Source organism: Strix aluco, chromosome 6, assembly GCF_031877795.1.
Source record: "Strix aluco isolate bStrAlu1 chromosome 6, bStrAlu1.hap1, whole genome shotgun sequence".
Taxonomy (NCBI): domain Eukaryota; kingdom Metazoa; phylum Chordata; class Aves; order Strigiformes; family Strigidae; genus Strix; species Strix aluco.
The window spans coordinates 14538331-14557596 of record NC_133936.1 but is presented as its reverse complement, the minus strand read 5'-3'; positions in this window follow the sequence as shown (position 1 = coordinate 14557596).

Genomic DNA, 19266 nt, shown 5'->3' with positions numbered 1-19266 from the left:
GTTTTCTCAGATGCCATGCATTAATGACGTTTGAGTTTTAAACTGTGTGTATACTTCCTTTTAATGGACCAGGAATATATTTGGACCGCTATCAGACCGGAAAACCTGAGCCCAGCCAAGGCACTACTAGAAACTCTTCTCTGCTCATCTGCTGTTTTCTTACAGGAAACACTGAGCCTCTCCTACCCAGGCTGTCCCCCAAATTGGTGGTTAACTGCAGCCCCTTCCCCAGAAACTCAAATAAGCTTCATTTCAAAGATTCAGTGACATAATTTTTCAGAAGTGCTGGGTGAAGCATAAGTTCATTTCCCTCAGCACCACTTCTTAATGCATTTTTGTTCATCAATGCATACAACTAATGTGAAGAGGCAATTCAGTCTCAGCAGTCATTCTACTGAGGGTGAAATACTGATAGGTACTTCATTTAATAAAATAATAATGCTGTGCAGCTGTACACTGTCTCTCCCACAAGGATCTCGAGGTACCTGAAAGAATATTAAATAATTAAGCCTGACAATCCCCCTGTATTTCATTAGTTCCGTTTCACAGGTGGATTAGCAGAGGTTAAGTGACTTGACCAAGGTCAGAATCAGACCTTATTCCTGTGAGGGAAGTCTGTTCAGGGGATAGTTTGTATGTGGGAGGATCAGCTGGTCCCGCGTTGGGTCTCTGTGACAACCTGGGGTTTGTGCGCAGAGACAGCGCCAAAGCCCATGGCAGAGCAGGGAGGGAACCGGGGAATCCTGGCTCTGTTTTCTTAATCTGTTTCCAAATGTCCAGGTCTAGGATAATCCATACTAAATGCGGTGACAGGACTGAAGGGTTTGATTTGCTGAAGCCACAGAAATATATAACCTGGTGCTCAAGAGACCTGTAAGCATTTTTTTCATATCCACTGACATGTCCTGTCCAGTTGGCTCAGGAAGTCGTGTTTTCTTTAAGTTATTTTGCACCATCTGTATTGAAAATGGCAACCTGGCCAATTACAATGGATTTTAAGTTTATTCTGTGAGAGAGTTTTAAAATGGAAAGAATCCAGCAGTGAGCCAGGGGGAGGAAATACCATATCTTTCCCAAGGAAATTCAGGGTTTGATCCTGCAGGCAGCTGAAACGTGCCAAATTAGTTGGGTGCTGAGTGTTCAGCACCTTTTCAGAGATGCTCAGGACTTTTCAGAGTCAAAGCTCTGAGCTATAAGGTTAAGCATGAACATTAATGAAATGTTATCTCTCTACCAGATGGAACTAAGTGACAAGTACTCTGGCTGTCAAGCGCAGAAAATTGTGAATCTGTCGCACATCCCCTGACAACAGTGAGGCAATCTTCTTAAAACTGACTTATGCAATAGGAATTGCACTGCGGTGGGGTATCTTGTTCATGTGGTCAGAAAGCTGACCTTCGGTGGGAACTATTCTCCCCTGTTTTTTGTTGTTTGGTTTGTTCTTTTTTGTAGGATGCATCTAGCTTTCTGATCAGCTGCCACCTTGCAAATAACCCACTTAAGAGGATGTTTTTTCAATGCTAAAATAGCTACAAGCTAAGGCTCAACTTGCATAAAAATTACATGTATACTTGAAATCTTTACAACTGATGATTCCAGATAAGAGCAGATACTCCATTCTGATCAGCCTTCGGCTGAAAGGTGTAACCACTACGAGCCTTTTGCTGTCAATGAAACATCTTCCCTGTCTACCAGGATACAGCAAAAACATTATGTTGCCATATCGGAGCACAGCAGAACTTTCCTGGAGCCTTAAGGGATTGCCTCATATTTTACAGACTTAACTAACTGCTGATAAATGAACAACATATTTTTTTATATGTGCATACTCTACATGAATGATCATGTAGTAGTATCATTTCATCCACAGCTGAAATACCTTCTTTATAGAAGTGGAATGCAGAGTATAAGGGGAACGTATAGGAGAACACTTACATATTTGAGGTGGGAATTGAGATGAAAAGTAGAGTTAGATTTTGAGATCACTTTGAAAGCTTGTTTTATTTTCCTGATTGCATCTCTTTGGTCTAACCTTGTAGCTGCAAGCTGATAGCAAATAAAGTGAGGTAATTCAGAGGAAACAGAAGTTCCTCTGGAAGTTTGGCTTCTTGTGGTTTTCAGAATAGATTTACCTTTGCAATATAATTGACCTGTTGCTCCATTTCTTGCCTGCTCTTGGAAAATGTCCTTGTCTGTTCCTTCAAAGAAGGGCTCATTTTAGCATAAAGTTTAGATGAATGGCTGGAGCGGATCTTTTTTTTTGTATAAAATATTCATTATGAACAAACTGTGAACTTGTGAATATGCATGATTACCCTTTAATCTGGTTTTTAGAGAAACATTTCCTTTTTTTAAAAAAAAAAAAGGCAGAAATGGGTCTGCTCAAACTGACCAACAAGACTTAAGTATCAGTTGCCGAACAATCTGCATGCAAGCTGCCTACAGGCACGAGTATTCTTCATGTAAAGAATTTGCTGAGTGACTTTGAAGAAAACCACAAAACGTGACTGTGGACAACTTGCAACGGACTTAAACTTGCTCAGTAAGTTATGTGTTTCACTCTAACAAGAGAACAGACTCCAACTAATGGATGTTACATGGTTAAGATATGAGAAAGAAGTCTGGAAAAAGAGGATTGAAAGACTTAAGAATATACCAGAAAACTCCTACCATACCTAGGAAGCATGTTCATTACTTTCCTTTCCTTACAGTAGAGGGGGAAGTGGTCATCAGACTAACGCTTGGACAAGTGCATTTAGGTGGTGGCAGAGGTCAGCTACATACTTGAGATGTTTCTTCATCAGGTGGTCGCTGGTACGTTTTCAGGGATTGCTACCACTTAAAATAATGGCAGCCTGTGGGATTGCCATGCTGCCATCCAGGGTGTCCATGAAGCTATATGGAAGTGTTGTGCACGGCCCCTCTTGTCTCCTTGTCTGTGCAGTGCTACTTGCTATACTTTTGGGTGGCTAATCCTCTGTCCCACTGGTAGATCTCCTTAGAATATTTGCGTGGAAAGTGGCTGTGGGGGAAGGGGAAAAAAAAAAAACAACAGGTTTTTTTTATCTCATGAAATGACTAAGAGTCATGGAGAAGGCAAGAGTCACCACATTTGCACAACCAAGCTTAAGTTGATATATGTATATCTCTTTCATGCTACTCAGGAATGGAGCTGGGGCGGAAATATTGGGAAACTTGTCCCAAGTTCAGCTTGCAAGAGTGTTTAACCAGGGTTACTCCAGGTAGTGTTTATAACAAGAATGGCTTTCCAGTGACTTGGTTAAGACAAAACAAGTGTGTTTGTGCTTTTTTAGAAGGTTAAAATTCTGTCTGAGGTGGCCAAGCCTTGGAGATGTTGACCTTCAAGTTACTACATTATTTTGAGGTCCATGGCTTTGAAGATACATAGAAACAGTCTTTGAGAGAATAGTGGAGAGAGGATTATAATCCTTTTTCATAAATGATCTCCTCATGTTACTTAATTCTTCTCCCCTAGCAAGTATTTTATTGTGTGACAAGGGTATGGTGCTTCTCTAGGTGCTGACCTGCTGGAAAAGATTTCTCACTTCTTTAGCTAGTTTCAGTTGAGGCAGTGAATAAGGCTGAAATATTCTGCTTATGCAACTGCTCCTGGTAATAAAACCTATGGTTCAAATGTATGCATTTACATTAATGAAAGAAGGTTGCATTGCAAGTAGTGGCAGCTTCCACATTGGTCATAACTCACCACAGTCCCAGTTCAGCAAGTTTTAATTGGTGAGACTTTAGCTTTCTCACAGGCAACTTCCAAACCATCTCATTAATTTCAGTAGATATTTATGCTGTCAGGAGATACTGAGCTCTCAAGGAGGTACGACCCTGAAGAAAACAGCCTTCTGAATGTATGGTTTGCAGCTTAGGTACGCACAGAGTGAGAGATAAGTGCTCTGATGTGATAGGACCAGAGATGTGTGAGAACAAAGTGGTTTTTTCCTTTTCCACAGCAAATATGTAATTAAAAAAGACAACCAAGTCAGCTGACAAGGTCTGTGACTATGGGCCGCATGGGTCAAGACAATTATGTGGGAAATCAAATTGTTCCTTTGACTTCTGAGTGCTGGGCAGCCCTATCCCATTTCTGAAAGGCTCTGAAAGCTTTCTGGGGTGAAGCCTTTCACAGTTAGGGAAAAAGGATTGCAGGAACAGGTCTCCATCCTGCTTGACAGATTCAGGGTGTGTCTCTTGTCCCCACTGCACCCATGTACTCTTGCCTTAAACTTCTGTGTCATGCTTGTGATGAAGTGGGTGTCAGAGCTGGGGGAGGCAGGGATGTGCTGAAAAGTCATGCGTGTTTGTGAAGTAGATATTCAAGGGATAGAATTCTCAATTTAAATAAGAAGGGAGAAGACACCCTGAGCATGCTGTAACAGGGGGAGGAGGTTAGAGGAAAAGGAAGAGTTTTACTTCCAGAGTTCATCCACAGTCTTCTCCAGAGCATGACCAGGAGCCTTGCATTTGAAAGCTGTCCAAAAGCAGAAGCTGTCAAAGGACTGCTGAAGCTTCACATTACTGGGTTTTTGAGATGTCTCCTGTTGCTTAGTTTTGAAATGCAGCCAGTGCTGGGGTAGGTCGTGCAGTTGCAACATGCACATCATTTTTGAGCAGAATATCGACTACGTGCTAGAGAAATCCAGGCAGAGTGGAAGCTGGCTTGGGCATCCGTGCTTGCATCTCTGGGCTCATGAATGTGAAAAATGAAATATTTGACTATCGCAAACAGCTCCAACACAGTGATCTTCAAAAACGTGTTGCAGGAGCACTGCTTCGCTGCTGGCTGCAGGGAAAGGAGACTGCACTTCTGGAAGCACCCCATCCTTTCCTTTCAATTGCATATTGACCCAGCTTAACTCCCTCTGGCAGGGTCAGGAAGCACATAAGTTCAGAAAGGCTACCTGCCAACTTTCATTTTTCATAGTTTAGTCATTCATGGTTTTCTGTGGAAGAAACGCCCTGTTTGGTTAGGAGGTAAACTTATTTTGGCAGCGAGGTAAATTCGCAATTCTCACTGTCAAATTATGGCTAAAAAGAAAGAGAAACCATTTTTGCATTCCAAGAATTAAACTCGTTAATGTATGTAGCATTACATTTTAGCAAAGTAATCACAGCTGAGCATCCAAAATGTTGTCTTGAATGCTTGAAAAATTTACTGAAAGTAGAAACGGAAAGGGCTCTGCAATGTCCTTTATAAGAGAAGCTGCTAGTAATTCTCATATTGGGTCAGCAATTCAAGATGCTAAAATTTTTTATTTATATATAATAGATACATGCATATGTATTTGTGTGTGAGTATGGGGGAAAAAAATCTTGCGATGAAAATTTTCAGTAGTTTTCCATATTTCAAGCCATACTAGTGCCTCAAATTGAGCATTTATAATATCCATTATCTGAAGTTTAAGCTTCTGAAGGGTGCATATATACACATAATGTGGTGATTCTATGATATAAAAATATACAGAAATGTAGCTTTTTATAAAAATGAAAAAGATGGGGGGGAGGGGGGTGTGTGGAATGGGGCAGAAAGCCGAACTCCTGGTTCCTGCATTGTTTTTGGAATTCCTGTGTGACTCTGTGCAAGTTCTTACACTGAAAAGAGGTCTCAGCTTTTGAGCCCTTTAGTCTTCAGAAGCAAGGCACTGAATACCCTATGGGTACCGTTTTGGCTTTAAATAGAAATGTGTAATAAGCAGTACACACAAATTGGCAAATGAGAAGTTTTGTGAGGGCTGATTTCCAAGGGGGTTTTTGGATATCAAATTGTTGGGGAAATGTTCTCATTGATACTTGATATTTTTGGACCTGAGAGGATCTGCCTAAAAACTGCTTTTGAGCAGTTGTTTGAGTAGGGATATGTGAGAACTCCTTAGGTTTCTGTATGTATGTGTATATGTGTGTGAATTATTTATCAGGGAAGTTGAGAATGGATGCTTCACTTTTGTTTAGTGTAATTAAGCCCCTAATATTAATATATAATCAAACATATTGCTTAGGGGTTGACTCTTCTGATTCTCAGCCTCAGCCTGAAGATATTGTCTCTTTCCTCCTTTTTTCTCATTAGCAACTTAGATAGGCACGAAAAATCTTTTGAGCTTAAATAAGAGATCTTTGTTGTTGTTGTTCTTGTATAGTTCAAAAGCAGTTAATTTTTAAGACCTCAAACTTGGCACATGGCCACTCTCAGCTGGCAAATACACCCTTGCTATTTTTGCTGTGTGTGATTTTTAGTTCATCTGGAAGCTGCTGCCAAACAACTTTAGTCTAATTCTCCTGCCCCTTGCCTCTTCCTATTGCTCTCCAAGTGCTCTCATGTGCTTCCACCCAGTTAATGAACCATCTGTAAAATGAAGAAGTAGCTCAGTCCTGATGCCTCTGCTGAATCCCCAGGCTGTAATGGCAACTGTGGTGGCTGGTGGCTTGCACAGTGATGGCCAAGTCAGCTGGGCTAACAGCACCACACTTGCCTCCAAACCACCCTGAGCAATCATGCTACAGATAGCGAAATTATAGGCACTGCAAGGCTAGTCTGTTTTGGAGCCATACTCCCCAAGCGTAAGGTGATCTACCTCTACACTGTTCCTCTCTGACATCCATTGGTACAGGCAATTGCATCATTACAACCACATCATTTTGTCTGGAATTCAATCTGCAGTTTGGGAGAAGATTCTCGTAGCTTCAGGTGTGTGAAAGTAGCAGCTGGTGTGTTTTGTGAGTGGCAGGTGGGAGGTGTTCAGTGGGAAGGTTAGATGAGATGGTAATTGGGAGAGTCTTCAGGCTAGTTAATAGAGGCAGGAAAATTTCTGTGGATTTTCTTTTCTGTTTTAGAGCAGTTTAGGAAATGAAGGCAAATACCATATCAAATTTGAAAGCAAAGAGTGGGAATGAGCTATCCAGAGAGTAAATACAACAGAAACTGGCTTGGACAGTATGATTAAGCAGTTATTCTTCCAAAAAGTCCTCTTTTAAAGCAAATATTTTTATTTTTTTTTAGATTGGATCTAGTATAATGCTATAAACTCTCATTGGAAATTTTCTAAATTAAACTTCTGCAGAAAATGTAAAAGAAGCTTGCAAATCTTTCATCTTTCCCCTTGTCTGTCCCCTTGTTTATCAGTAACAGAGAAAATCTGTCTGAGAAAAAAAGCAGAGAAATACTAAACAATTTTTGTTCCATCTGTAAAAGGAAACAGTATCTCTCTGAAACACTTAAAATGGCATATTCCTCTCCTGTACCATCACACTTACTATATGTAATGTTACAATAGTATTTTGAAAATATAGTGAAATAATGTAGTGTATCACATATATATTGTTTGGTTTCACCAGAAGGAGTTTGGTGAGTAATTGATGCATTGCTGTGTGTGAGTTGCTAGTGTCCCTTTCCAGAACTGAGTATTATCTGTGCATGGTCCACCCACGCTTCCTGGCATGCTTGGCAATGCTTACAGTCAAAGGTGACTGGAGGGCCAAAGTCCCTTTGAGATAGAAATACTGTGTAGGTGAGAGAGACGATATCCAGGAAGGATAGAAAAGTAGCCATTGAGGGACAATGTATATTTAAAAAAAAAAAAAAAAAAAAAATTACATCTTGGAACAGGGGAGTCGGATGTTAGTATTATTTTTGATCCTTAGGAGGCAGGCCAGCGGAGTATGGAAATAGAGGCGCTTTCGTGTTACATACGTTACATATTTCTCACAAACACAGAAGGGTGAGTTTGTACTGAACTGGTAGTAGATTGAATTAAGCAGACAGCACTGGCAGTGTAGCCATAACTTGCTGAGAGTGACAAAGCTGAAACTGGCAACTGCAAATTAAACACACCAAGGTTTTTGATATGGTTTTGTTTAAGATAACAAGCGAGACATCTGCAGAAACTGATGTGAATTGTCTAGATTCCCAGACACTTTTTTTGCATCAGTCAAAGTTTGGGAGTGTGTCTGTCTGCACATGTGATCTTTGCTATGAGTGTCTGGCACAACGTGATCCTCAGAAGCCGTCTTCACTCCATCTGCACTAGGGTCTTTGCTGATGTTATTAATTAGGAGGATTTTTTTTTTTTCAGTTTTAACAGGAGGACATGAAAAGGATGGAGTTTAGTCTTGCCTCATGTAAATCCTGAAGACTGACTGCAAGTTCCTTAGTCCCTTCCCTGCATCCAAGATGGAAGGTTATGAAAATGATGTGGGTTGCAGTATTGCTGAAGCTTGGTTGATACTTGTATCTCTAATCGTCTTCTCATTGGACCTGTGTTCAGTGGTTCCTTTGCTTCCCTAGCTCTTGGCAGAGGTGGTAATGAGCTGGTTGCAGCTCCGTGCCGAGCAGTTGATAACAATGAAGATTGTTCAGGAAGAATGGGTGGGACCTTCTGCCTGCCTCAGCTTGTATGATATATGTCCTATACTATTATATGACCTAAAGGCTTTCTCTTAGTCTGGAGGAGAGGAATTGAGCCATTTGAAATCAGCTACATAGTCAGCTACTTGCTTTTAGACAAGCGTGTATTTGTGGATCTTTAGCTTTCCTGAACAGAAAATAAAGACACAAAGTAAAAATGAAGGAAGGCAAAGAAGTTCACAGTGGATCCGTACATATATTATGTATTTTTTTAAAGATAACTTGTGTCCATTTTTTCTCATCTACTGGTGACAAAACAAAACATTGATGAAAAACTACTGGAGGAAAAGTTATTAGAAAGAGTGAGGAACCTGGAGATCAGAAAATGGGCAAGATGGGGGATAGATGGGAACAAGCAAACAAGAAGATGCAGCGTATTTTTGTCTTGGGACTTTTCTGATCTGCACTACATATCATATGGTCTGAGTAAGCTTGAATGAATTTTCAGTTAGGGTTGTTAAACTTGGCAGTGTGGGCTGCACGTTGAACAGGACAGATTTATGAACTTACGCGGGCGGTTAGACCTGTGTGCTGTTAACAATAAAGGAGCCAGTAACCTTAGTATGAAACCCTCCACACCTGCTCAGTTGAAGGTCATGATGTGATAAAACCCACAATACTCCTGATCCCTGAAGAACCTCTAGCTCTCTAGGAAAAATGCATAATGACTATTACGATTTAATACATGCATTATCTTTGCGTTCAGCTTAATTGACCAGCCAACTCCCACCCCTAACTGTAGATTGTACATAGAGCATATGGTTTGGGCCAGTCTTAACCACCTTTATAGTGCCAATAAGATCTAGGTTTCTAATTTGTGTTTTGTTGTTCTTCATTCAGTCTGCCTTAAGAGTGTGTTGAAGCTTCGAGTATGAAAATTCAGGTAGATGCACTTAAAATGTATTAGGCTGATGGATTGAGCTTTAGGATTAGTGATGCTTTTTTTCTGGTGTAATTGCACAAGGTGCTTTATTAATTTGTTGGTATTTATAGGGCTTCTATTTTTCCTGTATGTATTGTGCTGTTGTAATTCTTTAAAACAAACAAACAATTACAATTTTTCTGGTCTTATCTTTTACAGTGAATCTCCTCCTTGTGGATCAGAGATATATCTTTTCATTTCACTGTTAAAAAGAACATTTTTTTTCCCTTTAATGCACCATAGCTAAGCTGATAATACTCATATGAGGCTTTAGTATTTGGAAGCATGTTATATACATTAAATCCTGCAAAATTCCAATCAAGTTAGTAACTATTTTTTTCCCACATTGTACAGATGAAGAAACACAGTCAAAGTAGTTAAGCTACTTGCCAAACCACACAGAGAGTTAAAGACAGAGATATGATTGGACTCTGTGGTTCCCAATCCATGTTCAGACTAGTAAAGTATATTGAACCTCTGGGTTCTTTTTGTAATGCAATATCCAAAAACTCTTTCATTTCTTCCTGTAGAGTGAAGATGTCATTGACAGAAAGACCATTTGATTTTTCTCAGCCTTGAGGAGAATGTGAAGTTTTTAGAACTGAATTTTTCATCAGAAAATCGTATGCTGACTTTTATACGTCACAAATGCCATATGGACTCCTAAATATGGAGAGAGAATAATTATGAGCCCCTTTGTACTGACTCACTTCTCTGATTTTTTTAACTGCATTTTAAGGATTCAAGAGCTGATTGCTAACATGGTGTATTGCTTCTGTTGTTAGATAATCTTAGCTTTTTAACTGAATACAGCCGTGCAGTGCCTTATGATTAATTACATGTACAACAGGTGTTGATCTTGTTGGACCGAGATTATGAAGTTCTCTGCTATCCAGGTGGTCTGTTTTAATATAAAAAGACCAGTAGCATAATGAGCAAGAAATTGAACTAACGAGCAGGGGGAAAAATACTTGAATGCATTAATCACCTTTAATAAGCTTAGCCAGCTCAGCACAGCTAATCAGCTGGGAAGTCCTTGCTTTGAAGAAGCATCAATTGTTGTATACCCAGTAGGGTAAATAAAAGATAAGCCAAGAGCGGTGGGAAGGGTGTTTGTACATCTAAAAGCTTTCAAGATTTTCCAAATATAAGGCACCTGGTATGATGGTTTTTAAAATTATATTAGTCAAAATGAAGATGCAGTTACCTTTTGGTAATGAAGAGATATGTCATTCAGATATCTCCAGATGCACTAGCATGGCAGTAATTATTGAAAAGTGCTGGTTGTTTGCAGTATAACTTGCTTTAATTTTCACACTTTGAAGAGAGCAATGGGCCTAACTTAAAACCCTGTAATGACCCATGTTCATCAGCCCTGAGCTCAGAAATTTGAGGCTAAGATACTATTCTTACTTAAAAAGATGTGCTAAGTCCCCTCCCCACGCAATATTTTCCATTTCATATACATCAGTTCTTTGTATTTCAGATTCTTTGACAGTGAATGAAGTGCCTGTCTAATGCATAGCTAACAGCCCTTCTAGCATAGCATGTATAATTTTTTTTCTTAATACCATAAATATACTTTCTTCTAGCTCCTGGTTTTGCAACTCTTATCCATACGGTAACAATGACTGTACTTGTGCTGTTGTTACATTGTAAGCTATTGGACAATTGCAGAGTACAGAGATACAACATGCACAGAACCTCCAATGATGGAATCCACCTTTTCTTGAGAACTTCAGTATTACTTCTGTGTTTCTGATATTAGGAAAAACTGCTTCTGATTTTGGAATTTGCAGGTTAGGACTATGCATACTTCAATGATATTGCAATCTCTTTCATGCATATTGTCTCAGCAGCTTCTCTGGTGCTGGAAAGGAAGGACAGGCAACTCTCAACACCTGTGGCAGCCAGGATGTGATTTCCTCAGGTTATTCCATGTGACTCTTCCCCCACAACTGCTTACATTCTTTCTTTTTTCCTTCCTCCCCCACCCCGTGATTTTTCTTTGGCAGTTGAGACGTGGTGATCTTGGAGGGTTTTTCCCTCTATTCTCTTTTTTTGTTAGTGGTGAGCAAATCAGCTTTAACTTTTTTTTTTATTAACCAAAAAATATTTTTCTTGCTGTCCCATAACTCTCAAAACAGACAAACAGTTCTTCTGCAGACTTTTCAGACCAATTTACCTTGGGGATGAAACCAAGCAAGCAACATTTCAGCATTGAGTGAGAAAGCAGAATTGAAAGGGAAGTCTGACTATATTTCACAGCCATCACCTGAGCTCTAGAAGTCCTGGTGTGGTGATATAAAGAAAATGCTGGCCATTCTGAAGGATTTTCTTAGAAGGAAGTAACATAGAATATTTTTAGATATAATACGATCTGTCCAGTCTGACGCTTTGAGTCAGAATAAGGTGGTGTCTAAAGTGTGACTGCAGCTTCATAGAGTCACATGGTTGCAGTGAGCCACTTGCATGTTTACCTGGTATCTTGGTTTAACTTTTCCAGTACAGTGGGAGCCTAACAATGTCTCTGATCACATCAGGGCAAAACTGATTACTGTTATGTTTTCTTCTCACAACTTCCATTTGATTACTAATGGTGGTTATATCAAACTTGGGGCATGTATATACAAGCAACTCAACACAGATGAAGCAGGACATTGATTCTGTAGCTGAGTGCCTGGGCATAACCCTCCTGTAACTAGTATGATCTGATGCTGTTGTAATTAGGGGGTAGGTAACACCTAAAATACTGGCAGTATGTGGGCATGTTCAGTAGACACTTTTTACATAAAGCTCCTGGGGTTTTCGCAGCTACCTGGCACACAATTTGGCAAGACCCATGCTGAACTGACTGAGGAGAAGGTGATCTCACTCTCATAGTATTTTCATGTTGATGTACCTCATTCTCCAGTAATGTTGTGATCCGATTGAGGCTGTCACATATTCCTTAACGTGTTCAGACGAACATGCTCAGATTTGGCATGCCAGGCCAAGATGCACAGCCAGGATGCTGGAGGGTGAGGAAAGCCTCCAAAAGTTGGATATTCACTGAAATGACCATGGTGCCATTCATTTAAAATGGAGTCCTCACCAGGCTTCCCTTACTTGCCATTTAGTAGTTTCCACAACGTTGTGGCACAGTCCCAAGACTGCAGGAAGCCTGGCTGTCTGTCAGGGCTCTCAACCTGAGGACTTCACTGAGAGTGAGAGGGAAGCTGGGAGTAAAAGGTGTGAGGGGCAGTCCTGTACTTGCGTTAATGCATCTGTGCCAGTGATCCTGCAAGGAATGACCTGGATGCAGTGACTGCAGATGTTGCCTTCTTCAATTAGAAGAATTGGACTGTGTCCAAGCCGCTGATAAATGTTGAGTCTGAAAACGGCTGGTTCTTATTTTGGGATATCACCATCAAAGCCCTTGATTCATAATTACGATCCTTAAGGCTGGAGCACAGCAATTCACTTTTCTGCTTTGGGAGTGGGAAGGTAGGGGAAACAGCTGCTTTCCTCTTCCCTGTTCCTGTCCCAAAGGCTACACACTCTCAACAATTCTAGGTGCTTTCAGAAAGACACACAAACCATGTGCTTACTATTGTTAACAATACTGAGATCAAACATTTCTATTTCCCTAAAACAGGAAAGCTTATGTCTTATGTCATCTCACAATGCATATGTCAAATCATATCAATTGGACCTTGAGTTGAACCTCCTACCAGACTGTAGCATTATTTCATAGTTCTGTGTTTGCTTGTACCCTGTTCAGGTAGCATGGAATGAAGATGCTAACAGACAGCACACAGATAAAACTTATTTCAGAAATCTCGGGCCAAATCCAAGGTCCAACCCTTATGAAGTCTTTGCTCTTGAGTCTGGTTAGGCTAAGACAGGACAAGTTATCCATCCAGCACTTTTCCAGATGACATCAGATGCTGCAGTATATTAAAAAGTTGATGGTGAGTTGTAAAATCAGACAAGAGGGTGGTACAATTAGTTGTAATAGTCAACTAGTATTACTGCAAATTCTCCAAAATAATTTCCCCTATCATCCATTTGTTCAGCGACACAATAAAACTGAGGTTTGGTTGTTCCAAATGAGTCACTGGACGTGGGGGAAAGGTGGATGAGATGGCGTAACCCCTATCACCCTTACCTTCAGAAGTCTCAGAAGCAAAAAATGACCTGCAGTCATGGATATAAATTTACTTTGTATTTCCCTGAGCAGTGCTATAATAATGAGTGTCATACATTAAGGGAGCTGACCTTAAGCTACCTCCCTCACAGATTACTTTGCTTCCTGCAAGCTCACAGTGCTTGTGAGCATATGTGCATGCTGTCAAAGCATGATTTCAAGAGGGAAAATAAGGTTCTAACGATAATTTGGGTCTTGGCTGCACTCATATTATTTCAGTAGTGAATCCTTTTTATACCCAATTTTCATTAGATTTTTTTTTTAATGCCCTTTTAGATACCCAAATTGTCATCTTTATTCTACAGAGTAGATGCGCAGTTTTAGAGACCTGGAAGTATTTTCCTGATCTTGCAGTGTATTATAAATCCCTTTTTCTTCCACATGTCCTGCCAAACCTGAAAGTCCTGCAGCTCAGTCAACATATAGATGAATAAAACAGATTGCTGAAAACTTTCTTGAGCTGCTTTCAGATTTGCCATAGGTCAAGCTGACCGTGTCCTCGCAAAGGAAGTTAAATAGTAAAACTTTCTTTAGCCATACAAATAAAAGAGAACAAGGAACGAGGAAGTGAGGTTGCTCAGAAGTGATGCAATCAAAATGCTTTTAGTCTCCCAATAAGTAAATTGATACTTTGCCTCTAGTTTTTAAATAAATATCATAATTTGAAGTGTGAAGGTGAAACCAAGACTTCTAATGAGAATGAGTGTGTAGAGTGAAAATTGGCACGTCTCAGGTGGAAGTATGACTAAAGAACTTAAAGCACTCAAGATGCAGGTAGCAGACAGTGTGCAGCCAAAAAAAAAAAAAAAAAAACCAAGAAAAATCTGGCAGGGTGTAGTGGAATTCCACCAGTGAGGATTTTTAATGCATTTGTCAAGCTGATGTTGTGACTGTGGAATAGCAAATGTATTATCCATAGACATAGGGAAATATGGAAAAATTATCTGGGCAACTACAAACTTGTTAGTCTGGCCTGAGAAGTATGCAGCTCTTTGGAACAAATTATGAGGAAAAGTATTATTAGACAAGATAGTAAGTGGAGAATGTGATAAAAATGTAGTATAGTTCTAACAAAAGATCATGTCAGGCTAATCCTGTAGTGTTCTCTGGTGTGATAACTGATCTTATAGGCAGGTCAACCACACTAGATCTAACATATTTGGTTTTTAGTGAAGCATTTAGTACAGTGCTACTTAGGAAAGTATTAGTTGAGGAGAAGGTAGGGTTTGATAATGTAAAGCAGGTATTGTAAAACTAGTGAAGGGAAGAAAACATCGTTGTTGGTTCCAGGGTGATGAATTCCAAGGGTAGACAATTTCAAGGATTGCAGGGCAAAAAAAAAGTTAGTGTGCCAATGAGATATGTTGCTGTCAACAATGTTGGAAGCACAGATGCATGAAGCATTCTAATACCTGGGACAGCCTAGGTTTTGAATAGGTTTTGAATGACCAGGAATTTAATATTGTGTGGTACAAAGGGTGAGGTCATGACTTTTGGAACACCAGCATCAGTTCTTGTTGTAAACTGTGAGCTTATGAACCAGAAACTGAGTAAGAGAAGTAGTAATAGTTGTACTGTCAGGGTGTACAACAACTACTGCGGGGCATAACAGCTGAACAGGGGATCATTGTGAGCTACCTTGTGATCCAACCACGAAAAAGGCAAATAGAGTGCAGGCAACTATTTATAGTAGATGCATGAGCTCTTAATGGTTGTAAATAAGACTTTGTATACACAAAATAAGATAACTTTTAGTCACCCATATTCAACAGAGAGTGGTTTACTGGTGCAGCTTCAAAGAAAGGTTAGCATAGAGGACTGTCAAAATGGAGAGTCTATTTTATGAGTGGAGCTGAAAAAGGTTTGGCTCTTTCAGTAAATGAAGGCAGAGAAGGGGTATAATTGCTGTCTATAAACAAATCACGTGGGTAAATAATAAAGGTGGGGAAAAGGTTAATCCAAAGAACAGTGTTGGTAGCAAAGTAAAACATGAAGTTGTTCACAAATACGGTTAAGATGGAAATCAAATATTTCTAATCATCAACAGAACTCTGAAGTTCTGGAAAATTTTTCTAAAAGGACAACAAAGCCAGCATTTAAGACGCAGTAAGACAAATCTGTGAGTGAGGTTATATGTCGTAGTTGTCCAGTTGTGACGGGTTGTATTGGATGTTCCGGGTATTCCTATGCCCAAAGCTTGTGTTAAGGTTCTACCACTAAACTGGTCTGCAGTCTGCTCTTACGCGTAGCCCCAGCACACTCTAAAGGAATTGCTGGTTGCAGTTATGACTGTAGAAACATGCCCTTTACCAATGTTCTGTTACTATTAAGTGCACCTGAATGTCCATTGATTAGATTAATAGTCTAAGTTACATAAAACTAGTTGTCTACAACACGAAACCAAAAATTGTCTGTGTTTGAAAGTGCCTAAAATAAGGCACTGATCTGTGAAGACAGCTTAAGATTTAGGTAAATTTAAATTAAGACTCAGAAAACCTTTTTTGAAAACACAAGACCAGGTTGCAGGCTGGCACATATTAGCAGACTGAAATCCATAATGGAGTTGTATCAGTTCCCTTGTTTTAAGCTTGTTGGTATGGCAACCTATGGCTGAAATTGTCCAAAAAGGAGTTTTCTTAGCACGTGGCTCTTTGTCTCCATATCTATCAATGCCTGTTGCTAATTTTCACTGTGTCAACAAATTTGAGGGGTTTGTGGTTGGGATTTTTGTTTGTTTCAAAATCTTTGGGTCCCCAAAGTGTAACACTTTTACAAGGGGATCTTATTTTGAAAGAACTTTAAACATCTGCTTTGTGCTTAATCATAGCTTCTGTGTTGGTTTAATAAGTTGAAATTCACTTTTTATATTGCACCAAGTGTGGTCTGCGGGCTGTTTAGGACCAGCTCCACAGAAAATATGCCATCTTCCAACACCACTATTGTTTAGAAGACTCACCTTAAAATTTGGAGCCCATAACCCCAGATGTGGCCTCTGAAATAGGTTTTATTACACTGATCCAGCCGCACTGGCTTGCCGTTTCTCCCAACTGGACATGGTTTGGAGGCTCAGGGCGAGACCTGTGGATCTGCATTATGCAAATGCAATTCCCCAATTCCAGCAGTAGCAGCCACATTAATTCCCAACGTGGCTGTTGGGGCTCGGCTGGGCTGAGCCCTGCCTCCCTGGCGTCATCGTTTTTTTCCATCCCCAAATAGGTGATGAGTAATTACTAGGTCTTGATTTATTATTCAGACCATAGTAGTTCTGTTACAAAGTAAACATTTTTGTTGGCTGTGTCCTAATGCAAAGACCATTTCACAACCACCTCTTATTTTAGGTTTTAATTGCTTCTCTTTGCTGTCAACTGATGCCCCCTTCCCCCACACACAGAGCCCTCCTCCCCTCTCCCCCCCCCCTTCATGGTATGGGTTTTTTCCTGTTCCCACACTGCTAATGTGATGAGCAACAGTTGCAATATCACAAGGCCCTCTCTGAAGTAGAAGAAAAAAAAGAACAAAACCCCAAACACCACCTTGTTTGCTTTTAGAGCTCTCCCCCCTTTTCAGTAGGGGCTGTGTTAATCCTCGCACTGTGAAGGGAAACTCCTATGTAAATCAAATCAGTGCTCCATGCTCTCCTCCTTCCCCCCCGCTCTAGCTCCTGTATATTAAGTGATCTCCTCCCTTAAAAATGACAAATGATTGGTTGCTTTACTCTTTGCTTTCTACTTATTTTATTTTACGGCCCTGGATTCTGGGATTGAATCTTGCTTCTTTCTGTTGACACATCTGGTTGACACCCCCCTAAATCCATTAAAACTAAAAAACATTATGCGTTAGTGTTTAATTGAACACATGACTTTTTCTATTCCCTCATATTATGCCATACATTCTTGTGAATTTATTTTCCACCAAGATGCTCAGAATAAACCAAGGCATTTCTAGCTTTGAAGATGCAAAAACTAATGCAACTCAGCCCAGAGCAGATTGCAACTCTTTTTTTTTTTTTTCTTTCCCCTAATGCTGTTTCTTTTTTTGTGCTGCATAGCCTTTTCTGGTTTAGCCTGCACTCCATGGCTAGATTTTGATGTCAATGATTAGTATTTCTAATCGGTTGAACAAGGACAATGTCCCTTCTGCTGTGCAGAGGACACAAAGGCCCAGGCACTGATTCTGATCCCCCTCACAGTATTTTGGCTCTGCTGGGCCCTCTTCCCTGTGGCAGTAAATCAGGGGAAATTCCACCCATCCTCTGGGTGAACATGGTTAGATTAGAGCTGCAACCATAGGGAGCTTGGGTTCCCCAAGGTGGGCGAAGCAGAGCATGGTGCAGGATGAAGCCCACACATGCCTCCACTGTGGGCTCTGCTCTTGGCTGTAGATGGGGGCTCTGGTGGTCTCCCTTCAGTGCTGGCTCAGCAGCTGCTGATTTGCTGCTTTGGGGGAAATGACTCTGGATTTCCACCTGTAAAGCAGATTCCAGGGCTTTGTTCTGCCCCCAACAAGGTGAACTTTGCTGCTGGCAGCCCATGCAGGCTTGGCTCCTGGCAGCATCCAAGGGGCAGAGGCTGAGGGCCTGGTCCAATCTTGTTTGATTATTAGTGGGAGTTCGCAGTTCTTCTCTGCCCCCAGTATGGATCCGTGAAGTGGTCGTACAGGTTCAGGCCTTACTTCTTTTATTTTTCCTGAAACAGTTAGTAAGTTAATTTACATGAGATGTGCACCCTGGCAAATGCCATCTCCTAGCTATTGTTTCAGCTAAGCAGCTGTCATTTGCGTAACATTATGCATCCTTCATTGTACCATGCTAATTTTTTGAGGGGCAATTTTTCTACAATGAGCACTGCGGCTTCTAACAGAAACCTCTTTATGGCATTGGCCCCGGGGAGCTGCAAGCCCTGCCAAAGCAAACAAAGGCTTATTGCTCCAACTGGGCATGTCTGTGCCTTTAATACAGCGTGAAGTTCACAGAACACTGCATCCAATCTGCACATAGTTAACACCTGGTCCAATGCCTTCTGGCAATTAATCAAGATATCAATCAGTGATGACAAAAATTAATAAATAACCCATGCTTGCATATTGCACATTCTCGGAATTGGAGAATTTGCATTGACACTTACAGCCCATTTACATTTTCTGACTGCATTTTCAGTGTGTGATACTGTACAATACCATAATTATTGATGCATATAAATAACTGGTACCTTGAGCAATTACGAAAGAGTACAAAAAAACACATTAGTCTATCTTGGTTAAAAAAGCTTTGACCTCATTGAATTACAGCTTCAAACTTTGATGTAGGGCCGTGAAACTCCTCTACTGCTAGCAAATACATCAACGGGGTTAGTCAAACTTTGTCTTCTTTCAAAAGTAGTGGAGTGGTTTTGGGTTGAACATGGCTTATGCTTATCTCGCTAATTAATGGGAATGTTTTCCTATACCTTAAGCCAAATTCCACTGTTACACCTTTGTTAATTCTGAGCAAGTACCCAAACTTCTTCCCTTTTGAAGTAACTTGGAAGTTAGCCACAACTTCAAAGGAAGGAAGATCTATTCCTCTCTTCATTTAGAATCCATAAAAGTACTCTGGACCGTGTTTAATTTATCAAAACAGAGGCAGCACTTTGCAGATATAGGTGCACAGTCATTTGTACTGGCCACACGAAGGCGTTATCAAAGGAGTGACTTGTCTTTCCTGAAAATAGAAACCTCTTGGTCAGATAT